This window comes from Podarcis filfolensis (genome assembly GCF_964270895.1).
Source record: "Podarcis filfolensis genome assembly, chromosome: 4".
Classification (NCBI taxonomy): Eukaryota; Metazoa; Chordata; class Lepidosauria; order Squamata; family Lacertidae; genus Podarcis; species Podarcis filfolensis.
The window spans coordinates 97,082,072-97,107,923 of NC_139607.1; the positions used below are offsets into that span (position 1 = coordinate 97,082,072).

The 25,852-nt window shown below is 46.6% G+C and overlaps 1 protein-coding gene and 1 long non-coding RNA gene across 2 annotated transcripts in view; one reads left to right on the forward strand and one right to left on the reverse strand.

Annotated features, from left to right (window-relative positions):
* LOC310760986 overlaps window positions 1-25,852 on the reverse strand; it is a 221,998-nt gene that overhangs the window by 97,787 nt on the left and 98,359 nt on the right. The window lies entirely within an intron of this gene.
* The window catches only part of P2RY6 (pyrimidinergic receptor P2Y6), a 47,031-nt gene continuing 40,050 nt past the window's right edge, over window positions 18,872-25,852 (forward strand). The window contains exon 1 of the mRNA XM_083610019.1: window positions 18,872-18,977. The gene's annotated coding sequence lies outside the window, so the exon portion shown is untranslated. The remainder of the gene's footprint in view (window positions 18,978-25,852) is intronic.

The following is a 25,852-nucleotide window of genomic DNA, read 5'->3' on the forward strand; positions in this document are numbered from 1 at the left end:
GTGTAAATTTACGGACTATTTGAAAAGTATTTGTGAAGATCAGACAACGTTTGTAGGTTTGCAAGAAGTTTTGTGAGGAGTATTATTGGAAGTATTGCAAAAATGGAGAAGGGGAAGCATGATTTGTTCAGAGATGTAAAGGCAATATAAAGTTAAGAAATGCAGAAGAAGTGGTTGAAACGGTGGATCATCAGAGGTGCTGATGGAAGTCTAAAAAGATTGTATAAGTGATAAGTTTTGTGGTACATTTTATAATTCATATGTTAAAATCAATAAAAAAAATTAAAAAACAAACAAACCAAAATTGCTGCCATGGGCAGCCAAAAATAAAATAGTGATGTTATTTTGTGTGGATGAGTAACATCACAAAAAAGCACCTGAACCCCATACGATTCAAAGCACATGACCCCCCCGCAAAGAATCCTGGGAACTGTAGTTTATTCCTCACGGAGCTACAGTTCCCAGCACCCTTAAAGAACTACAACTCCCACTATTCTTTAGGAGAAGTCATGAGCTTCAAATGTAGGGTGTGTACACAGTCAAAGGCCCCACCTGCAACTTTGGAGAGAGATCCAGGTGAGGAAAACCCGACCTTTGGGCCAAATCTGGTCTGCCAAAAAAAGCAGTTTGGACCACATGTCTATATTTAGCCAGCCTCACCTACCTGTCTCGCACCTGATGCCATTTGAATGATTTTGAGAGAGGTAGGCGGGGTTAGTTGTTTGCTATTTTTTATGAAGAAAGCTAGAGAGTTCCAGAAAGACATCTACTTCTGCTTCATTGACTATGCAAAAGCCTTTGACTGTGTCGACCACAGCAAACTATGGCAAGTTCTTAAAGAAATGGGAGTGCCTGATCACCTCATCTGTCTCCTGAGAAACCTCTATGTGGGACAAGAAGCTACAGTTAGAACTGGATATGGAACAACTGATTGGTTCAAAATTGGGAAAGGAGTACGACAAGGCTGTATATTGTCTCCCTGCTTATTTAACTTATATGCAGAATTCATCATGCAAAAGGCTGGGCTGGATGAATCCCAAGCCGGAATTAAGATTGCCGGAAGAAATATCAACAACCTCAGATAGGCAGATGACACAACCTTGATGGCAGAAAGTGAGGAGGAATTAAAGAACCTTTTATTGAAGGTGAAAGAGGAGAGCGCAAAATATGGTCTGAAACTCAACATCAAAAAAACGAAGATCATGGCCACTGGTCCCATCACCACCTGGCAAATAGAAGGGGAAGAAATGGAGGCAGTGAGAGATTTTACTTTCTTGCGCTCCATGATCACTGCAGATGGTGACAGCAGCCACGAAATTAAAAGACGCCTGCTTCTTGGGAGAAAAGCAATGACAAACCTAGACAGCATCTTAAAAAGCAGAGACATCACCTTGCCAACAAAGGTCCGTATAGTAAAAGCTGTGGTTTTCCCAGTAGTGATGTATGGAAGTGAAAGCTGGACCATAAAGAAGGCTGATCGCCGAAGAATTGATGCTTTTGAATTCTGGTGCTGGAGGAGACTCTTGAGAGTCCCATGGACTGCAAGAAGATCAAACCTCTCCATTCTGAAGGAAATCAGCCCTGAGTGCTCACTGGAAGGACAGATCCTGAAGCTGAGGCTCCAATACTTTGGCCACCTCATGAGAAGAGAAGACTCCCTGGAAAAGACCCTGATGCTGGGAAAGATGGAGGGCACAAGGAGAAGGGGACGACAGAGGACGAGATGGTTGGACAGTGTTCTCAAAGCTACCAGCATGAGTTTGACCAAACTGCGGGAGGCAGTGGAAGACTGGAGTGCCTGGTGTGCTCTGGTCCATGGGGTCACAAAGAGTCAGACACGACTAAACGACTAAACAACAACAACAACACATTTTTTCCCCTGCCTTCTTTTCCGCCAATTATCCCTGGCTCTGCATCCCAATTTCAGACTGGGCTAAACCTGTTGTATTTCTGCCTAAGCAGATGATATCCCCTTTTAGGATCACACCCAGAGACATCCCTGTTTTGTGGGTTCTGTTTCGGTATGCTGGCAAGGAAGCTGAAATTATTAAAGCTTTGGAATGGGTCCAAAGTTGTTGTATTTTTATTTTATGTCCCATCTGTAAAAATTCCAAGACAATAATCTTTCAGCAGGAATCCTGATTATCTAGAGTGCTCCTTTTCTACAAAGGCTGCCAAACAAGCTGTCTAAAAAGTCTAATGGAATAAAACAGGTTTTGCGTCTGCGTTTCAGCTTGATTAAATCATAAAGCTCTGTAGACTGAAGTCAGTCAATCTGGGACACTTGTCAGTCTTAATAATTTGAGTCAGACATGCTTTCAAGATTACTGATTATCATTCATTATTCATTATGAATTTATATACCATTGCACTGAATGCAAAAATGGGCTTCTCGGCTGGCCGAAGTATTTCGATTGCCACATGTCCAAGCCAAACCTTTTTCATCTGTATTCCATAAAGTTGTGGCCTGTTTTTACCCCAAACCCAGTCTCATTGGTCTCTTATTTATATGGGTTGGGGTATGGGAAGTCTGATGCCTTGTCCTGCAAAGTATGTTTCTAATATTCAAGAGCGAAATCTGGTGGATAAGTGTACAGTGGTACCTTGGTTCTCAAACGCCTTGGTACTCAAACAACTTGGAACCCAAACACTGCAAACCGGAAGTAAGTGTTCCGATTTGTGAACTTTTTTCGGAAGCCAAAAGTGCTCCATTTTGAGTGCCACACTTCCATTTTGAGTGTTACACTGAGGTCTGTCTGTTTTTGCTATTTATTTTGCGTTTTTGTTTTTGCGGCTCTTTTTGCTTTGTTTTTGTGACTGTGTGGAACCCAGTTCAGCTACTGACTGATTGATGGTGTGACTGCAGTATATTGTTTATTGCTTTCATTTTATGGATCAATGGTCTCGTTAGACAGTAAAATTCATCTTAAATTGCTGTTTTAGGGGTTGTTTTTTAAAAGTTTGGAACAGATTAATCTGTTTTGCTTTGCTTTCTATGGGAAAGCACACTTTGGTCTTGGAATGCTTTGGTTTTGGAATGGACTTCCGGAACGGATTAAGTTTAAGAACCAAGGTACCACTGTATCCCAAACCTGACATTTGTTCAGAAGATGGAAAGCATTAATACAGCAGTCAATGGTTTCTAGTCATGATGACTGTATATTCCTCTATCTTAAGCTTAAGTTTATCTTTTCAGGTAAGAAAGGGCCTCCTGACCCTCTGGCATTAGCGTTTAAATAATTGCAAGTGGGAGGGTCCTTGATAACAGCATTGCAGGACATTTTTCACCCTGTCTTGACTTGCAACATGAGGAATCATTACGCAGAATGGTCAAGGGATCCATCATGGATGTCCTGCAAAATATGTCCACAAGATAAAGCTGAAACAAGCTTTGGACCTCCAGAATCAGACTAGGCAAAAAATACTTACCTGGGTCAGAAGTGGATGGAAATGAGGAGCCAGGTGTCTGGGAAACGACAATTTCATTTGCAGGAGAGCTCATTGATCCATTCATGAGAAAAGGTGGGTTCAAACTGAAAAGTAAGGCACCTAAGGAAGTCGGCAAAATACTGCAGTTCGGAAGCAACTGCAAAGCGAATAAACAGCTCTCCTTTCAGATCTCCTCAAAAAAATCAGGATTTGAAAGGAAAGTCAAAGAAATAATCCAAGAGTTTGGAAAGAGTAGCAGCTGTTCCAGCAAGCTCATCTGGAAAACTAAGAGAACTAGGAGCAATTAATTGATTCCAGCAAATCCACATGAAATTGTTTATTGCTGATAGAACCCCATCTAGGAAGACCAATAGCATCAACGAAAGCATACCTTAGACGATGAAATAGCAGATGCTGCAACAGCTGAATCGTAAATGTTGTATCACGCAACATGCCAGTTTTATTTGAGGCTTTTCATTTCATCCATTCCAATACAGTGGTACCTCGGGTTACATATGGTTCAGGTTACAGACTCCGCTAACCCAGAAATAGTGCTTCAGGTTAAGAACTTTGCTTCAGGATGAGAACAGAAATCATGCTCCGGCGGCGCAGTGGCAACAGGAGGCCCCATTAGCTAAAGTGGTGCTTCAGGTTAAGAACAGTTTCAGGTTAAGAACGGACCTCCAGAACGAATTAAGTAATTAACCCGAGGTACCACCGTATTTGACACTTCAGAAACTGCCAAACGTTGGGGGGTTTTGCTGACAATGGCATGTCCTTTACCCACTCGATACAACAGGAAAACATACTTCCTGTCCAGGGTTGTTAGGGGAGAAAGTTTCTAGCTCAATGGTGGAGCACATTTTACCCACAGAAAACCCCAAATTTAATCCCTGGCGTCTCCAGGCAGGGATGAGATTATAGGAATGGGGCAAAAAAAATAATTCTGTTTGCATTTAAAAGTGAATCTACCTAAATCTGTGCCTTCTGAAACAATAAAGGTAAAGGTAAAGGGACCCCTGACCATTAGGTCCAGTCATGGCTGACTCTGGGGTTGCAGCACTCATCTCGCTTTATTGGCCGAGGGAGCCGGCGTACAGCTTCCGGGTCATGTGGCCAGCATGACTAAGCCGCTTCTGGCGAACCAGAGCAGCGCACGGAAACGCCGTTTACCTTCCCGCCAGAGCAGTACCTATTTATCTACTTGCACTTTGACGTGCTCTCCCAAGCCCACCTTCCCAGCATGGTTGCATTCCTGTCTCAGCGACATCTATGCTGGCTTGGTCCTGGCCACAGAATGTTAAATGGTGGGATCTGGCTACAAAGATGTTGCTGCACTACAAAGATGTTTGCAAAATGTAACATGTAGGGTCAGGACATTCGCAGGGAAACCAAAATGCTTGTTTATTAAGCTATTGTACTGCTAACCTGTATGCTTGTGAAACGTGGACCACTTATAAATGCCATCTCCAACTCCTTGAAAGATTCCATCAATGGTGTCTCTGAAAATTTTAACACATCACTTGGGAAGACAAGCAAACTAATTCCAGTGTACTGGAAGAAGCAAAGATCACCAGTGCCAAAGCAATGGTTCTTCAACATCAACTTCGTTGGACTGGTCATGTTGTGCAGACGCCTGATTATCGTCTTCCAAAGCAACTACTCTATTCCCAACTTAAAAATGGAAAGCATAATGCTGGTGGTCAACAAAAGAGGTTTAAAGCCTGTCTCAAGGGAAATCTTTAAAAATGTAGTATAAACACCGACAACTGGGAAACACTGACCTGCGAGTGCTCCAGTTGGAGAACAGCCTTTACCAAAGGTGTCATGGGCTTTGAAGACACTCGAACTCAGGATGCAAGGGAGAAACGTGCTAAGAGGAAGGCACGCTTGGCAAATCCACACCGTGATCAACTCCCGCCCAGAAACCTATGTTCCCACTGTGGAAGGACGTGTGGATCCAGAATTGGCCTCCACAGTCACTTACGGACTCACTGTTAAGACCGTGTTCATGGAAGACAGTCTTAGTCAGCTACGAGTGATCGCCGAAGAAGAAGACATGAAGGATGACTGCTGGGAGGAGCGCAGAGAGAGGAATCTCTCCCCCGCCCCCCGGTGCTATAAAGTTGAGAAGCTAAGCTGACAAGACCCAGAGCTGGTTCAGACCCTGATTAACAACTTTGACCTGGGTACCTTCTTAGATGTAGGAAATAACAAGTCAGAGCCTGTTTCTGCCAAAACAGCGGACGGACACTGTGGCCTCATCTCCTGACGTTGGAGACCACTTGATTTGGAAAGCATACATGTGAAAGAGCAGAACTTCTGGAAATGTCCATACTTTGGGGTGCTCCAGAAATGGTCTTAAACATGAATCATGCTGTCTAACAAAATGCTTGGAACTTTGCCTTAACTGTCTGCAAATACCAGAATTGCCTCCTTGTCTGGGAACAAGCTTTGAGGGTCAAGCGTCCTAGCAACAAACAATGAGAAGCTCAGGAAGAAAAGCACATCTCTGCCCGTTTGGGAAAGGGATGTGAATCACTTTTGCCAAACACCAGCACCCACCCGAATGGCAATTCCACTCCCAGAAATTCCCAAGGCCTCCGACAACGTCTGTGATAGATGATGGATGAGCGGCGACCGGGGCACAAAACGTCGGGGCAAGGGCATGTCCCGGCGTCCAGCCAAATTGTGTGCCGGAAGGGTCCCTCGCTGGCTCAGTTCTAGAGCAGACGAGAAGCTCTCCAACATGGAAGGAGGCAGAAATCTCCCTTGGCAAGGGTCAGATGAAGGAGAAAGCCTCCCAGCTATTTGAGAGGTGGAAGGAAGGAAGGAAGGCTCTCTGCTAAGGGCCCCATGAAAGGATAAGAGAAGGGGTACTTGTCGGTCCCAAAACTCCTTGAAATAGTTGCCAGCAGCTAGTAATAGCTCCGGACACCTCATGGCCCTCCTGAACTCCATGGAGTGGCCTCCAATTATGGAACACCCTCCCATCAGATGTCAAGGAGATGATACAGTGGTACCTCGGGTTACAGACGCTTCAGGCGGAATTTAAATCACAGATACAGGCTGAAGGAAGGACAGGGGTTTCACATGCAAACAAACTTCTCTGCCCCGAGGAAGGAAGGAAACCAAGAGGCAAGCATGAGAAAACACAGGATTGTTCCCTTCCAGAAACCTATACAGTGGTACCTTGGTTCTCAAATTTAATCCGCTCCAGAAGTCCATTCCAAAACCAAAGCGTTCCAAAACCAAGCCGCGCTTTCCCATAGAAAGTAATGCAAATTGGATTACAGCGGTACCTCGGGTTACATACGCTTCAGGTTACAGACACCGCTAACCCAGAAATAGTACCTCGGGTTAAGAACTTTGCTTCAGGATGAGAACAGAAATTGTGCTCCGGCGGCGCAGCAGCAGCAGGAGGCCCCATTAGCTAAAGTGGTGCTTCAGGTTAAGAATAGTTTCAGGTTAAGAATGGACCTCCAGAACGAATTAAGTACGTAACCAGAGGTACCACTGTATAACTTTTAGAGGACACCTGAAGCTTAAACGTCTGTTGGTTAGAATGTGGTGCTGATAATTCGAAGTATGCAGGTTCAATCCCCATACGGGACAGCTGCATATTCCTGCGTTGCAGGGGGTTGGACTAGATGATCCTCTGGGTCCCTTCCAACTCTGCAACTCTATGATTCTATGAAGGCAGCCCTGTATAGGGAAGCTTTTTAATGTGTACTGTTTTATTGTGTTTTTACATACAGTCGTACCTCTACTATACGTATCCCTCTGGATACGGAATCTTCAGGTTATGGCCACGGCAAACCAGGAAGTGTATACCTCCGGGTTTTGCCGCATACACAGAAGCACTCTGTGCCCCTTGCGCATTTGCAGAAGCGCTCAATCATGCCACATGCATGTGCAGAAGTGCTCAATCGCAATGTGCGCATGCGCAGAAGCGCGCCTCTATTTACATAATTTCCGGGGTGCGAACGAACCCCCAGAACGAATTAAGTTCATATCCAGAGGGTCCACTGTATGTTATATATGCTCCCATTGTGGCTGGGGCAACCCAGTCAGATGGGTGGGGTACAAATAAAATTTATTATTATTATTATTATTATTATTATTATTATTATTATTATTATTATTACAAAAACCCTGTGAGATAGGTTAGGCGGAGAGGTTGCAACTGCCTGAAGGTGACCAATGTTGATGTGTATATCACACTTATGTCCGCGGGAGGTCAAGCGTGGTGCCAGGGACTGGGCTGAGGAGCAATGGGGGAAACCACCCCTTTACTGCACTTCCCAGAGAAGAGGGAGGCACAATAGATTTGCAACAGTGCTTTGCAGAAGGTCATAGTTCAGAGGCTGCAGAGGGGAGAAGCCGGAAAATATTGGAAGAGGAGCAGGAAGAAGAAGCAGCACCAGGGGAGAGACAGCTGACAGACTCAGTGTCCTTGGAAAGCATTCCTGACCCCTCCTCTCCCAGACCTCGGCGGGCATTGAAAGTAGGAGAACAGAAAGCTCAGAGGCAGAAAGTGCAGATCAGCCAACGTAGGGATGAAGTACAATAGGAGAGATGGAGAGGATGGGAATGTTAGGATATTGATGTTCCGTTCCACCCTAAGAGGAACAGATATGTGGATTGTTGTGTGTCACATGTCTGTTTACATTCCAGCACAGCTTGCTGGGAAATTCCGTTTGTGTATAGCTTTTGCCTCATGCTTCCTGCTCTTAGACATGAAGGAGAGCAGACATGTTTTCTTTGTCTTGATCTATGCTGAATAAACTGCTTGTAAATATGCTTTACATATGCCTCTGTCCGCCCTTCCGTTGCGAGGAGTTAATCACTCTGCTGATTAGAGGGTGCTCCATCTTCTGAAGAGTTCTGAAGCTGGGGGTCACTGTTTGATGCTGTTCCGAGGACTGGAGATTGTCTGGCTACCGGCCGGTAGGCTGGAGCCAGCTGGGGGCCTGCCAAATGCCCCCGTTTCCCTTGGACGCATCGTAACAGGGACTCTACTCAGACCAACGCCATTATCCAAGAGAGACGGCATTTCTACATATCTCTCTCTCTCTCTCTCTCTCTCTCTCTCTCTCTGTGAATGTTGAATAAAATACCTTGGTAAGAACTTCTTGTCTTTCCATTACTGCAGCCTGCTGTGAGGGAGGGGGGTCAGATTCCCTGAAGCCCGGCACATGGGAGGAACTTCCTGGTGCAGAATAAGATGTCCCTATTTCCTTTGGTATGTTAGCCCAGCAGCTAGTTGGCAGGCGGCGCAATTCTTCCAACAGGGGGGCTGCCACGTTGACACGCTCCTGCCCCGATGTGCAGCCAAGTCACGCCACTGTGTTTTGCACAGGGTGCAGGTTCCAAAACAACCTCTGGGGCAGCCCCACAGAGAGCGCATGGACAAAAGTTTTTTGTGAAACCCCAGCCTCCTGTTTTTAGCTCAGCTCTGCTCAGGGCTGTGGTGAACAAGTTCTCCTTCCAATCAAGCTTTTTTTTTAAAAAAAAAAATTATTAAGAATTTCAACATAACAATTTATCAAAAACATATCAACCTCATTTCCCCCCTTTCCCCCCCTCCCCAAACCAGAACCCCACCCCCAGACTTCCCTCAGCTCCTCTCTCTGGTTTTTCAGCATGTGTTAATCTCTGCATATTGTAAAATTGTAAAGATCCTTAATTTATCTATCTGTATGTTGCCAATAATAAATTTGTGTATGTTTATTCAAAACCTAGCGAAAGCCTTCTGGATCAAGCCAATGGTCCATGTAGCCCAGTATCCTGTTCTCACAATGGGGAAGACAGGTGGCGCTGTGGTCTAAACCACTGAGCCTCTTGGGCTTGCCGATCAGAAGGTCAGGGGTTCGAATCCCCACGACCAGGTGAGCTCCCGTTGCTCTGTCCCAGCTCCCTCGGCCTGAAAGCGAGATGAGCGCCGCAACCCCATAGTCGCCTGGATTAATGGAGTTTGCCACCCGCAGAGTCTGCCCTCCTCAGAAGTGGGCGTGTGCTTTGGGTTGACAGATCAGGATTTCACATCCTTATGGCTGTTTACAGTGTGTCCCTCCTCAAAGACAACAATGCACACCTCCTCAGAGAGAACAGAACAAGGCGACTCGCTCTTTCTCTCTGAAAAGGTTTCTAGGGGGATTGACAGCTGGGAGGTCCTGCCTGGAGGCATCAAACACCTGCGCAAATATTATGTTTTAAGGCTCTATCTGCACCAACTCCCTTCTAAGTAACTCCTTAGTTACTTCTCATGCCTAACATTTTGAGAAGGCTCAGAGCACCGAAAACAGCTCTGAAGGCATATCCATAGCAAACAAAGATGTGTGCCGTCAGGGAACCCTGTCCCGGCTTCACAGTGCAGCACATGCCTTGTCCTGGGTTCAAATCCCGGTGTCTCCAGTTCAAAGGAACAGAAGGAAATCTCCACTCAGGGCCTCGGGGAAGCTGCTGCCCTTCATTATGGTCATTAATGGGGAAATAGCATTACGGTATTGGCAGCCAGTATCATAAAACTGCCCATATCATAAGGCCATTATTATGCAAATCTGTGGCGCGGCCATATTTGGAGTACTGCGAACGGTTCTGGTCGCCTCATCTCAAAGTTGAGTTGGAAAAAGTTCAGAAAAGGGCAACCAAAAATGATTGAGGGACTGGAGCTCCATGAAGAAAGGTTTGGGACTTTTTAGTTTAAAGGGGAGTAAGCAGGGCTCATGGGAGATATATATAAAATTATGCACAGGGTAAACTAAAGTAAATAGAGAACCATTTTTTTCTCCCTCACTCCAACAAAGTTGGAAGATCCAGGACAGTACTTCTTAACACCAACGTGGATGCGTTTAAAGAGAATTAGATGAGTTCAATGAGGATAGAGCTATCAATGGCTGTTAGTCATGACGTCTATGCTCCACCTATGTTGCCAGAAGCTACCGCATTTGTCGTTCCATAAGACGCACCTGACCATAAGATGCACCTAGTTTTTAGAGGAGGAAAACAAGAAAAAATATATTCTGAACGAAACATTGGATATATGATTTTTTTGCTGTGGCCACAGGCATGTGATCTGATGGTGAATTTGGGGTGACCCAATGCAAAAATCCTGAGAATTCATGTGGATCTGTGCTTTGTAACCATGTTTTTGCGCCACGTAAACAGTGGATGTGTGATTTTTTTTGGTGCAGGCTGTAGCCATGGACATGCTATGTGATCTGATGGTAAATTTGGGGTGACCCAATGCAAAAATCCCGAGGATCCATATGCTTTTACCTCTCCTGCTCCCAGGCAGCCTCCTTTATCACTAGCGTCCCTTATCTCCCTCCCAATTGCTTGCCGATCAGCTGCTCAGCGGCTTCGTTTCAACACTCCCTTCCCTCTTTCTTAAAAAAAAAAGCACGATCTGCTTTTCGCCCCGGGCAATTCGGCTCCAGGGACCACGCATTCGTTCCATAAGACGCACAGACATTTCCCCTTATGTTTTAGCAGGGGAAAAGTGTGTCTTATGGAGCAAAAAATACAGTATATGCCACTGCTGAGAACCACAGAAAGGGCTATTGCTCTTGTGCTCGGGTCCAGCAACTGGTATTCAGAACTCACAGACTCATAGACTCACAGAATCATAGAATTGTAGAGTTGGAAGGGACCCAAGGGTCATCTAGTCCAACCCGCTGCAATGCAGGAATCTCAGCTAAACCATGACAGATGGCTGTCCAACCTCTGCTTAAAAACCTCCAAGGAAGGAGAGTCCACAACCTCTGGAGGGAGACCGTTCCACTCTGGAACAGCTCTTTACTGTCAGAAAGGTATTCCTGATGTTGCGTTGGAATCTCCTTACTTGTAATTTGAAGCCATGAGTTCGAGTCCTACCCTCCAGAGCAGGAGAAAGCAAGCTTGCTCCCTCTTCCATGTGACAACCCACGAGGTATTTGAAGATGGCTATGCTATCTCCTCTCAGTCTCCTCTTCTCCAGGCTAAACATCCCCAGCTCCTTCAACCGTTCCTCATAAGGCTTAGTTTCCAGACCCTTGGTCATCTTGGTCGCCCTCCTCTGCACACCTTCAAGCTTGTTAACATCCTCCTTAAACAGTGGTGCCCAGAATTGGACACAGGACTCCAGGTGTGGTCTGACCAAAGCAGAATAGAATGGTCCAAGCTGGTGTGCTTGGCTCCTGTAGCAGCGAGTTCCACAGGTTATATATATATATATATATATATATATATATATATATATATATATATTAAAAAAAAAATCTGTGAAACTCGCTGTCACTGGAAGTATATGAATTATTTGCAGAGCAACTGTAATCAACAAATTACGCTAGTAGGACTACAAGAAGTTTTGTAAGGAGAAATATATGAAGTGTTACAAAGTAGAAAAAGATAGAGATATTTATATATGGTTATGAGTTTGAAATGTAATAGGGAAGATAAGAAATGCATACTAAGAGATTAGATTGGAAAATTTTCAGACAGGATTGATGGAAGTCGAAAAAATGGAATAAGATGCAAAAGTATGTTTAATTACTGTTGAAAATGATATGTTAAAAAACTAATAAAAATTTTTATATATATATATATATATATATATATATATATATATATATATAATTATTATTATTAATAATAATAATAATAATTAGTACGTTTCCGAGCACAATTCAAAGTGTTGGTGCTGACCTTTAAAGCCCTAAATGGCCTCGGCCCAGTATACCTGAAGGAGCGTCTCCACCCCCATCGTTCTGCCCGGACACTGAGGTCCAGCTCTGAGGGCCTTCTGGCGGTTCCCTCATTGCGAGAAGCAAAGCTATAGGGAACCAAGCAGAGGGCCTTCTCGGTGGTGGCGCCCGCCCTGTGGAACGCCCTCCCATCAGATGTCAAAGAGATAAACAACTACCTGACATTCAGAAGAAATCTTAAGGCAGCCCTGTTCAGGGAAGCTTTTAATGTGTGACATCTTAGTGTATTTTTGGTCTCTGTGGAAGCCACCCAGAGTGGCTGGGGAAACCCAGCCAGATGGGCGGGGTACAAATAATAAATTATTATTAATAATAATAATAATACCCCACCCATATGGCTAGGTTTCCCCAGCTACTCTGTGGTGTGCAAAAGTGCTTTCTTTTATCTGCCCCGAATCTTCATCTGATTCCCACGAGTTCTAGTTCTAAGCGAGAGGGAGAAAGTACTTTTCTTTCCCCATGCCACGCATCCTTTTATAAACCTCTCTCATGTCACCTCTTCCGAGAAGCATTTCTCCTTATCTCCCCAGCCCTGAGCATCTGGGGACCTAGCCACATCACTCTCGGAGCCCAAGATCTCTTCTCCTGTAAACACGAATCCCGGCTCCCCTCCAGAAGAGTTGCAGATGACAGCCTTCTGCAATCTTTACAAAGTCCTTCCCGCAAAGAGTGCACAGATGGCCTTCTGGCGAAGTCCCTCTTGTCTAATGGTCTTTCTGCTCCCATTTATCAAACATGAGCTAATGGTGTGTTGGCTGCCGTTGTGCGATGCTCGGGCCCAGACTGAATCCATCAATCTCTCCCTTTCGCTTCATTTAGGCCTGCTGTAAATCTCGCTGCGCCAAGCTCCTTAAAGAGCCAGGGTTCCCCCTGAATTAAGCATCAGAAGTTCCTAGGAACAGAGCTGTAAAGGGAGATGCAAAACTTGTGGGGCTAGGTAAAGGTAAAGGGACCCCTGACCATCAGGTCTAGTCGTGCCGACTCTGGGGTTGCGGTGCTCATCTCGCTTTATTGGTCGAGGGAGCCTGCGTACATCTTCCGGGTCATGTGGCCAGCAGGACTAAGCCGCTTCTGGCAAACCAGAGCAGCACACGGAAACGCCGTTTACCTTCCTACTGGAGCAGTACCTATTTATCTACTTGCACTTTGACGTGCTTCCGAACTGCTAGGTTGGCAGGAGCAGGGACCGAGCAACGGGAGCTCACCCCGTCGCGGGGATTCGAACCACCCACCTTCTGATCGGCAAGTCCTAGGCTCTGTGGTTTAACCCACAGCGCCACCCGCGAGAAGCATCTTAATAAACTGCAGGACCAAAAGGCACTTGTAAATTTGAGCCCAGGTTCCGTCTTCTGTTCCATGAACAGCAGGGCAACCTCATTGCTGTTACTCCTTCGGAGTACAGTGGTACCTCGGGTTAAGTACTTAATTCGTTCCAGAGGTCCGTTCTTAACCTGAAACTGTTCTTAACCTGAAGCACCACTTTAGCTAATGAGGCCTCCTGCTGCTGCCGCACAGTCAGAGCACGATTTCTGTTCTCATCCTGAAGCAAAGTTCTTAACCTGAGGTACTATTTCTGGGTTAGCGGAGTCTGTAACTTGAAGCGTATGTAACCTGAAGTGTCTGTAACCCGAGGTACCACTGTATGTCACGTGAGCAGTCAACCAGGGCTAAACTCTGTCCACCTGTGGACCTGAAGTCACCTGGACAGTTAAGTCCCTGGACAGTTAAGTCCCCTCAAAGCCGACTATGGGGTTGCGGCGCTCATCTCGCTTTCAGGCCGAGGGAGCCGGCGTTTGTCCGCAGACAGCTTTCCAGGTCATGCAGCCAGCAGGACTAAACCGCTTCTGGCGCAACAGGACACCGTGATGGAAACTAGAGCGCACAGAAACGCCGTTTACCTTCCTGCCACAGTGGTACCTATTTATCTACTTGCACTGGTGTGCTTTCGAACTGCTAGGTAGGCAGGAGCTGGGACAGAGCAACATGAGCTCACCCCATCGCGGGGATTTGAACCGCCGACCTTCCGATCGCCAAGCCCAAGAGGCTCAGTGGTTTAGACCACAGCGCCACCCGTGTCCCTTAGAAGTAAGCAGGGACCCAAAACAAAGTCTCTCGTGCCAAGCAGTGCATTGACAAACCAAAGCTGATATCCCATTGTGGCTTCACATCCTTCCCACCCCATTTGGATTGTCGTAAGATCTGACCTCATGGGAAGCTGCCTCTGGGTGCTCTAGATTCCGAGGACTTGCTAAAAATGTGGGTCTGCATATTTTCACACTGGAAAGATAAACAGTGGGCATTGAGTCTGCAGAGTCTAGACCCTCTGAACTTGCGAAGGATGAGCGCATTGTATATAGGCCTCCTGGGGGGAAAACAAGAGTGTGGGTTATTATCTGGGGGCGCTTCCTGGCTCAAATGTATGGAACGGTTTCCCAAGGAACTGTGCCAAAACACCCAACCTAGAGGCGGTAGGAAACTGAATCGGGGGCGAAATGCGAGGCGATAATGCACTCAGCTTGCATCAGCAGGGATGAATTTTGGTGACTGTTTGCGTCACCGATTGTTCGCTGTGCCGTTAAGTGCATTAAACTGCATGACTTTGTTGTTTTTTTCTATAAGATTTTTATTAAGATTTTTACATTACAAAAAATAAAAACAAACAGAAAAAGAAAAAAAAGTCTTTCCATCACATGATTTTTCATTTACTTGTTTCTTGGACCTCCTCATACCTCTCTTTTTTGTATTCCAGTTCAATTTATTAGCTCAGCAATTTGTTTCTCTCTTTATTCTACCCAAATCTTTATTCTTAAATTGTTGTGATCTTGAAATTTTACTTTTATAAACCCATTTTTTTTTCATATTCTTTTAACCCATTACAGCTAGAAACCTCTTAATTTTAATCCAACATTATTCTAAAGTTCATTAATTTTACAATATCTCTGTAAATAATCTTTAAATTTCTTCCAATCTTCTTCCACTGACTCTTCCCCCTGATCTCAGATCCTGCCGGTCATTTCCGCCAATTCCATATATTCCATCACCTTCATCTGCCATTCTTCCAAAGTGGGTAGATCTTGTGTCTTCCAATATTTTGCAATAAGTATTCTTGCTGCTATTGTGGCATACATAAAGAAAGTTCTATCCTTCTTTAACACCGATTGGTCAACTATGCCCAGAAGAAAGGCCTCTGGTTTCTTCAATAAACTGCATGACTTTGGCCCATGTTAATATTTGGATTTAATTTCGAATTGAAAGCAGCCCAACCAAGTCTGCAGAAGTCACTGGGGTGGTTTGCAAGGGACCTCTTTGCGCTGCGCTGATTTCTGGGAATCTTAACGCTTCACTTGACGGAAACCTGACACACACCCAGCCTAACTGTTATGTACTGAAGTTCTCACCCTGGGCCAGCAGGGGGATACTGTAGATAGTTATGCAAATGAAGGATCGAAAGTGACGTTCAGTGATTGGATAATTTTAGAAAGTTGCAACAGTTACATTGTTCTGGAGCGCTACATAAGCAGGCTGACTGAGCTCCTCAGTTCAGTTCTGTTCCAGCTTACAAATAAAGAGCTGCTTTGGAAAAATTGCTGTGTCGTCTGATATGTTCGCCCACAACATAACACTAACCTTTTCTAAAAATGTATCGTTGAAATTAAATTGAAGGATTAAAAGGCTTTCACCGGTGCTGAAAACTCCATGCCTAGCGAGCTTCTCTGAGGGGAGGCGATTCGGCAAATAGGGTGCCACCACCGAAAAGGCCTTCTCTTTAGAGGGCACCTGGCTAACTTCAGTGGGGCACCTAGAGAAGGGTCTCAGGTGAAGATCAAAGGACCAGGCAGGTACATACTTATGGGAGAAGGTGATCCTTCAGGTAACCTGCTCCCAAAACAAGGTTGTATCTGTTGACGATAGCAACACTAAGCATGTTGACAATAACTAATGTTATTTGGGAAACCAACGTCCCCCAAACATTCAGGGGACGGTCGCCACGTTCCTCCCTCCTTGCTTCGGGGCTTCACAGAGGCAGCGCTGCGGGAGAAAGTTAACTGGAGCTTGCTCTTAGAAATTGCCTTGCAAGATCCGGCGGTTTGCTTGCCGCTTATTAAACTGGGGGAAAGTTCGTTGTTAGGACAGGCAGGAGGCAAGGAGCCCAGGAGAGTGTTGTCCATAAAATTGCTGGGGTAACTCAGTTGGTAGAGCATGGGTCATGGGTTCGAGTCCCACATTGGGCAAAGAGATTCCTGCATTGCAGGGGTTGGACTAGATGACCCTTGTGTTTCCTCTCAACTCTTCTATGCTTCTTCTTCTTCTTCTTCTTCTTCTTCTTCTTCTTCTTCTTCTTCTTCTTCTTCATCTTCTGTGATCACTCGTAATTGAGTAAGATCAGGGGTCAGCAAACCTTTTCAGCAGGGGGCCGGTCCACTGTCCCTCAGACCTTGTGGGGGGCCAGACTATATTTTGGAGGGGAAATGAACGAATTTGTATCCCCCCAAAATAACCCAGAGATGCATTTTAAATATAAGGACACATTCTACTCATGTAAAAACACACGGATTCCTGGATTTAGAAGGCGATTGGGCCGGATCTGGCCCCTGGGCCTTAGTTTGCCTACCCATGAGTAAGATTGTCTTCCATGAACACGGTCTTAACAGTGAGTCCGTAAGTGATTGTGGAGGCCAATTCTGGATCCACACATCCTTCCACAGTGGGGACATAAGTTTCCGGCCACCCAAATAACCCCTGTAAAAAAGATCCATCTTAGCATAGAAGCCAACTTGCAGCCCCCAATAAAATATTTGAGGGGACTCTCCCCCCCAAAAAAAAAAACTTGATGGGCATTGCAATTCAAATGGTGTGTATGTGCCATGTCGAGAACTATACAACTTCTAAAAGACATCTGAGAACAGCCCTGTACCAGGAAGTTTTTATTTTTATTATGTTCTTATGTGTTGGAAGCCACCCAGAGAAGCTAGGACAACCCAGCCAGATGGACGGAGTATTATATTATTATTATTATTATTATTATTATTATTATTATTATTATTATTATTTTCATCTTTATCATTATTACCAGTGCTTTTTTCCTAGAAAAATAAGTGCTGGTACTCAGGGGCGAAACCAGGCTTTATTTCACCCAGGTCAAAGACCCAGTTTGGTCCCCCACAACACACATTTGCACGCGTACGTAAACACACACACACAAAAAGCAGGCTATGAGCCCTCTGGGGCAAGAAAAAGACCTGCCAAAAACCTCTTATAGCTACGACTCTGCAGTACTGACTATGAAGTTGTTACCTTTTAACAAGAACAAAAAGAGGTGCCGTGCTGTCCACTCTTGAGTACCCCCTGAAAAAAGCACTTTATTATTATTAATTATTATTATTATTATTATTATTATTATTATTATTATTATTATTATTATGTGGGGCGGGGCTTACCTCCCCCCATATATTATTCAAGCTGGCCCCCTTGCAACTGAGCATAGGAGCCAGCTCCTAGGGGCCGAAGGGATCTTCACACACAAAAAAACCCATTATAAAACATTTGAGGGGGGCCGCCTCATGGGCGTAGCCAGGATTTATGTTAGCGGGGGCAAGCTTTATGTTGGGCGGGGACAGACCCTCAGCTAGTTAAATATTTTATTGGTTTTTTATTGGTTTTATTGGTTTTTCTGCCTTCTGGAAGAAGGTACAGGGTTATAAAGACTAGGACTAGCCGCCTGATAAACAGTTTCTATCCAAATGCGATTTTGGTTTTGAACGCAGTGTAAGGTAGTCTCGAGCTGTACGCCGGCTCCCTTGGCCAATAAAGCGAGATGAGCACCGCAACCCCAGAGTCATCTGCGACTGGACCTAATGGTCAGGGGTCCCTTTACCTTTTTAAGGTAGTCTCCAGGGATGTGGGTGGCGCTGTGGGTTAAACCACAGAGCCTAGGACTTGCTGATCAGAAGGTCGGCAGTTCAAATCCCTGTGACAGGGTGAGCTCCTGTTGCTCGATCCCAGCTCCTGCCAACCTAGCAGTTCGAAAGCACGTCAAAGTGCAAGTAGATAAATAGGTATCACTCCGGTGGGAAGGTAAACGGCATTTCCGTGTGCTGCTCTGGTTCGCCAGAAGCGGCTTAGTCATGCTGGCCACGTGACCCGGAAGCTGTACGCCGGCTCCCTCTGCCAATAAAACGAGATGAGCGTCGCAACCCCAGAGTTGGCCACGACTGGACCTAATGGTCAGGGGTCCCTTTACCCTTTACCTTTAAGGTAGCCACTATGGGAGTATATTGTATTTAATTATGGAGTATCAGAGTTTTTAGGGGGCTAACCAGGCTGGAATAGCAGGCTTGTTGGTTTTTGAATGCCTGATGTAGATTTTTTCAGTTTAGTTGTTCTGTATGGGACAATGACAATACAGATTATCGTATCGTAATTTAGGGAATTGTGGTTTGAAATTACCCCGCTTCTGAACTCATCCTCCTCCCCTTTTCCAAAGACGCGCGCCCCTGACATCCCAAAGGGGATGGAGATCTGGTTAGAGGTCCCCGGGATGGACGTGGAGCAGGTGTCAACGGAGGGTGGCGGCTGCAGGAGCGAGGCAGCAGCGGGAGCCTCCGACGGGGCGGGCTTGGAGGGCTGGCCCGGGGCGTGTCTGCCCTCCCTCCCCACCGCCTTCCCTGCTGTCCGCCCCGCGCGCCGCTTCCCGGAGCCAGAGCGCAGCGCAGGTTCCCACGCGCCGGCGAGGAGGCTGGCTCGCGCCTCCAGCCAGGAGAGAGAGACCCCTAGCCCGGAGAAAGAGGAGGACACGACCCGGTAAGGCTGCCTGGGAGGGAGAGGGAGAGAGAGGAGGGGAGCCGGATCTCGCCTGGGGCTGCCTGCGTTTGCTTCAGCTGGAAACCCCCCACCCTCTTTGGAAAAGGGTGCCCCAAAGACCTGGGGTTGGGGAAGGTTGGGTGGGTGGGTCCCTTTCCAGAGACACCCCTTGGGGCTTCCCGGAGGTGCCTTCAGTGGTTCCAAGTCGCTTACAAACTGAGCGTCGAGTCTCCATAATTATAATTGATTGACTGATCTTTTTATTAGGCACCTAACTGCAGAAAAGCCTCTTAGGCAAAATTAAGAGCCCAAAACGGCATTATTCTCGTTGCTTTACTAAGAGAGGGACTTGGTGGCAGGGCAGCTGCTGGGCTTGTAGAAGGCCCGGGGTTCAGTCCTGGAGATGTCCAGTTCTAATAGGGTCAAAGGATGGGAAATAGCTTTGTCTCTTTGCCTGAGACCCTGAAGAGAGTAGATTTGCACCCCGGAGCTGGTCAAGGATGGAGCTTCCTCTTATTGGTGGAGCACCTGCTCTGACTGCAGAACGTCTCAGGTTCAATGTCTGGCATCTACGGCTTCAGGGATCAGGCAGTAAGTAATGGGGGAAGACCACCCATCCGCCATGCTCCAGGTTGAGAGCATGGACAGCTGCAAGCGGTCTAGAAGGCAGCTCCTTACATTCTGCGACCACCACAGCCCCTCCTGCCATTTTTGGATTCAATAGGCAAATGGTCTGACCTGGGCTTCTCATATCCCAGTCTTGGTAGAGCATTAGTCCAGCATCTCCCCTGAAAAGGGGAGCCACGCTGATGGGAACTGCCTCTCTCAGAGACCCCAAAGCCCTCCAGAGTGAACCCTGCTAGACAAAACAGACCAATAGCCTGCTGACCTGGTTCGTCATAGGTTTTGGATAGTCTTTCTGGTTTTTCGTGGGGGGGGTTTTGCACAGAAATTTGATGCCACCGTTGCCAAATGAATTTAACACCTTTAAAGCTGCATTGAAATGCCAAGCTATGTGATGTCAGAAAATCTGATTGCAAAGCCCCTATGTCTTTTTCTCTACTTGAGGGGAGAGAAGCTGTGGGGACCAGGGGCTTAACCCTTTCCCCTCCTGGCTGCTATTAACTCTGGGTTTGGTTTGGTTTCAAGGCAGGTGGTGTTCTTGTTGTTGTTTAATCGCTTAGTCGTGACCGACTCTTCGTGACCCCCTGGACCAGAGCACGCCAAGCACTCCTGTCTTCCACTGCCTCCCACAGTTTAGTCAAACTCATGCTGGTAGCTTCGAGAACACTGTCCCACCATCTCGTCCTCTGTCGTCCCCTTCTCCTTGTGCCCTCCATCTTTCCCAACATCAGGGTCTTTTCCAGGGAGTCTTCTCTTCTCATGAGGTGGCCAAAGTATTGGAGCCTCAGCTTCAGGATCTGTCCTTCCAGTGAGCACTCAGGGTGTACCTGTTTCTTCCTTGCAGCTTGAAGGAAGGACTTGAATTTGAGAATCGGCGCAAGGGAAAGTATTAAACTCCCCCTCTCTCAAGGGGCCGGTCCTCATGCAACCCACACTGCTGCTTTCAAGTGAAGAAAAGAACCTTGAGGGATCTATCTGTCCTCATATATAGATAAGATGCCTCTCTGAGCCTCTGGCTCAACATCCATCTCAAATCAATATGTAGTCCATGGAATGCCAAGGGAAGGCACCTTTGAGTTAACTTAATTGAGTTAAACTGTGGAACTCACTGCCACAGGAGGCAATGGTGGCCACCCACCTTGATGCCTGGGTTATACAAATACATGGAGGAGAGGGCTGTTGATGGCTCCAAGCCATAAGGGCTGTGCTTTGCCACCACTGAAGGAACGCAGCAATGCTTCTGAACATCAGTTTCTGGGAACCGCAGGAGGGGAGAGTTGCTCTCATGCTCAAATCCTGCTTGTGGGTTTCTCTGGCCGGCCACCGTGAGAAGAGGATGCTGGACTAGATGAGCCATTTAGCACTCCTTATGCTCTTCCATGGAGTTTTCTTGGCAGGGATGCTGGAGTGGCTTGCCGGTCCGTCTAGTTAAAGCTATGGTTTTCCCAGTAGTGATGTATGGAAGTGAGAGCTGGACCATCAAGAAGGCTGATCGCCGAAGAATGGATGCTTTTGAATTCTGGTGCTGGAGGAGACTCTTGAGAGTCCCATGGACTGCAAGAAGATCAAACCTCTCCATTCTGAAGGAAATCAGCCCTGAGTGCTCACTGGAAGGACAGATCCTGAAGCTGAGGCTCCAATACTTTGGCCACCTCATGAGAAGAGAAGACTCCCTGGAAAAGACCCTGATGCTGGGAAAGATGGAGGGCACAAGGAGAAGGGGACGACAGAGGACGAGATGGCTGGACAGTGTTCTTGAAGCTACCAGCATGAGTTTGACCAACCTGTGGGAGGCAGTGGAAGACAGGAGTGCCTGGCATGCTCTGGTCCAGGGGGTCAGGAAGAGTCAGACATGACTAAATGACTAAACAACAACAATGCTCTTCCGAGCCGTTAGTTTAGCAAAAGTTCTCTCTTCTCCAAACTCAAACACCGTTTGAAATAGCAGCCGAGTGGAATCAGAGTGCTGGGCTATCTAAGGATCGGTATATATGCCTTGTGTTCCTTTGCCTGGAAGTGGATATCATAACAGCCTCGGAGGCAGGGATGGAGGCCAACATATTTTCGACAGAGGGGCAAATTTATGGGGCCCAGCAACCTCTGAAGAGAGAAGAATTACAGTGTGTGGATGCCTGTTACTTAGCACCCACATGGGCATAACACAATCTATATAAGTTTGAAAGCGCTGGCATTTTGGACATTTAGAAGACGTACCCCCCCCCATAGTCAAGATCCCTCATAATCTGCTTAGTAAAACTTTTAGAGAACAGCGCTGTTTTTCTAGAACTCACCCTGAACGCCTCGTTCTCTTAGAATTGCAATGGTGCCCACGGATTTATGGGGGGGGAGCCCTAGAAATAGATAGATAGATGATAGATAGATAGATAGATAGATAGATAGATAGATAGATGATAGATAGATAGATAGATAGATAGATAGATAGATGATATAGATAGATAGATAGATGATTGATAGATAGATAGATGATAGATAGATAGATAGATAGATAGATAGATAGATAGATGATATAGATAGATAGATAGATGATAGATAGATAGATGATAGATAGATAGATAGATAGATGATATAGATAGATATAGCTAGATAGATAGATTATAGATAGATAGATAGATAGATAGATGATAGATGATAGATGATAGATAGATGATAGATAGATAGATGATAGATAGATAGATATAGATAGATAGATGATAGATAGATAGATAGATGATAGATAGATATAGATAGATATAGATAGATAGATATAGATAGATATAGATAGATAGATAGATAGATAGATAAAGGTAAAGAGACCCCTGACCATTAGGTCCAGTCGTGGCGCTCATCTTGCTTTATTGGCCATGGGAGCTGGCGTACAGCTTCCAGGTCATGTGGCCAGCATGACTAAGTCGCTTCTGGCAAACCACCGTTTACCTTCCCGCCGACATGGTACCTATTTATCTACTTGCACTTTGACGTGCTTTCAAACTGCTAGGTTGGCAGGAGCAGGGACTGAGGAACGGGAGCTCACCCCGTCACAGGGATTCGAACCGCCGGCCTTCTAATCGGCAAGTCCTAGGCTCTGTGGTTTAACCCACAGCGCCACCCGCGTCCCTCAGATAGATAGATAGATAGAAATTAAAAGTATCTCAGTGCTTTGGCAGTATTTCTTAGTTCAGGAAAGCAACAATATGGGAATGGAAGCTTTGGAAATTATGCTAGCATGTCTTGACAGTGGGTAGATCATACTCCCTTCAGACTGGAACTTGGAGTTCACCCACTGAAAGGGATTTGCAATGGATTTGGGAAACACCAAGGTTTTCAGACAGTGTGTTTTTTAGTATATGCAATTCGCATAAATTGGACGCTGCTTCTGATAACCTGAAAATAGGACTAGGCGTGGAGATACAAAAGAAGCCCATCACTATTCATCCATCTCAGTACAGTGTTTATGATCTGTAAAAGAATGCGAACAACTTTAGCAAAACAGCAACCCAAACACAAACTGTTCAGTTTATACACGCAGTCTCCCATAGGTGCTAACTCCCTGGGGCGCTGGGTGCCCAAGCACTCACAAAATTCCCCATGAAGGGGCCGGGCACCCAGAAATTTTGGTGCCAGGGCCATGCACACTGGATGGCACCCAAGTCCCTGGGCACTAACGGTTATGGGGCCAAGTTGGCATTCCTGCATTCTTCACAGCCCCGTGACTCATAATCGTTCACTCTGTTCAGATCATTAAAACACACATACACATATGTGTCTGTGGTTTTATGCATGCTTCACCCGTGGGGGTGTGGGGGTGTGTTTGAATGAATTCTTGCACTTGGCTGTTGCAAAATTCGGGGAAATGCAATTTTGGAAGGAGGGTTACGTTCTGGTGTGCGTCGTATTCTGGAAAGTGCAATTTAGTGTGAACTGAATGAAATTTCCTCCCCGTATCCCTCCTTCTCCGGTTGCCCTCTCCCTGGGCTGACCTGGGGGAGCTCAGTCAGTCGATCACAAGACTCTCAGATGGATGGAAAACCACAAGACTCTTAATTTCAGGGTTCTGGGTTTGAGCCCCATGTTGGGTGAATGATTTCTGCATGGCAGGGGGTTGGGATAGATCATGGGTAGACAAACTAAGGCCTGGGGGCCAGATCCAGCCCAATCGCCTTCTAAATCCGGCCCACAGACGGTCCAGGAATCAGCATGTTTTTACATGAGTAGAATGTGTCCTTTTATTTAAAATGCACCTCTGGGTTATTTGTGGGGCATAGGAATTCATTCATTATTACCATATATTTTGCTCTATAAGACTCATTTTTTCCCTCCTAAAAAGTAAGGGGAAATGTGTGTGCGTCTTATGGAGCAAATGCAGGCTGCACAGCTATCCCAGAAGCCAGCACAGCAAGAGGGATCGCTGCTTTCTCTGCGAAGCTATCCCTCTTGCTGTTCTGGCTTCTGGGATTCAGAATATTTTTTTTCTTGTTTTCCTCCTCCAAACACTAGGCGCGTCTTGTGGTCTGGTGCGTCTTATAGAGCGAAAAATACAGTTTTTTTTTCAAAATATAGTCCGGCCCCCCACAAGGTCCGAGGGACAGTGGACTGGCCCCCTGCTGAAAAAGTTTGCTGACCCCTGGGATAGATGATTGTCGTGGTCCCTTCCAACTCTACAATTCTATGATTCCTCGCTCTCCCTCCCTCCCTCCCTCGGATTCCTGCTTTCCCTGCCTCTTCTGTATCTCCTCCTCCTCCTCCTCCTTTCAACTCCCTTCTCAAGCAAAGCTTTATTTTGCAGTTCCATTAGCATTCCTCTGGCTGCTTCTCCATCTCAGCAGGGACTTTCTCTCTTTTCTGTATCAAGCAGTCCTTGACTAGCACGATACTGATGTGAAATCGATGCATTAGTACAGGGGTCAGCAACCTAAGGCCCATGGGTCACAAGCGGCCCATGGGGATCGCTTAACCGGCCCATAATAATAATTTATTATTTATACCCCGCCCATCTGGCTGGGTTTCCCCAGCCACTCTGGGTGGCTTCCAACAAAGTATTAACAGTGGTCTGTTAAACATTAAACATTAAAAGCTTCCCTAAACAGGGCTGCCTTCAGATGTCTTCTAAAAGTCTGGTAGTTGTTCTTCTCTTTGACATCTGGTGGGAGGGCGTTCCACAGGGCGGGCGCCACCACTGAGAAGGCCCTCTGCCTGGTTCCCTGTAACTTGGCTTCTCACAGTGAGGGAACTGCCAGAAGGCCCTCGGAGCTGGACCTCAGTGTCTGGGCTGAACGACGGGGGTGGAGATGCTCCTTCAGGTCTACTGGGCCTTTGAGGCCGTTTAGGGCTTTCAAGGTCAGCACCAACACTTTGAATTGTGCTCGGAAACGTACTGGAAGCCAGTGTAGGTCTTTCAGGACCGGTGTTATGTGGTCTCGGCAGCCACTCCCAGTCACCAGTCAAGCTGCCACATTCTGGATTAGTTGTCGTTTCCGGGTCACCTTCAAAGGTAGCCCCACATAGAGCGCATTGCAGTAGTCCAAGCAGGAGATAAGCAGAGCCCATGGACTCCTGCCACCTGCTCAGTCGGCTCCCTAAACCGGCGCAGAGCAGAGCAGGGACCGCCTTCCGTGACGCTGGCTGGCTTCCCATTGGCTGCAGGAAGCTCCTGCAGCCAATGGGAAGCTGCGCACGCCTCCTCTGTGCCAGAAGAAGTGCCGGAAATAGCATTTGCGCATGCATGTACACGTACACACACGTGCACTCCGGCCCACCATGCCGTCTGCGGGACTGTGAACCGGCCCAAGCCACAAAAACTTTGCTGACCCCTGCATTAGTAGCGACACAAACAGAGGAGAGCTGTGTGTGCCACAGCTCCACACAGATTTTCGTCCTCTGAAAGTTCTGCGGTCATGTCCTAAGGCTGGCAGAACGAAGGCATCTTTAAGCAGAAAATGATCACCGGGAACAGCTGTCGCCACCCTGATGCCCTTCAGATGTTTGGGACCGCAGCTCCCATCAGGCACAGCCAGCACGGCTGTACGATGCTAGGGGGTCATGGGAGTTGTAGCCCCGAATGCCTGGAGGGCAGCAGGATAGTGGAGGCTGGTCTGGAATATTCTAGAAAATGACTCGGGGTTGCGGTGCTCATCTCGCTTTACTGGCTGAGGGAGCTGGCATACAGCTTCCGGGTCATGTGGCCAGCATGACGAAGCCGCTTCTGGCGAACCAGAGCAGCGCACGGAAACGCCATTTACCTTCCCGCCAGAGCG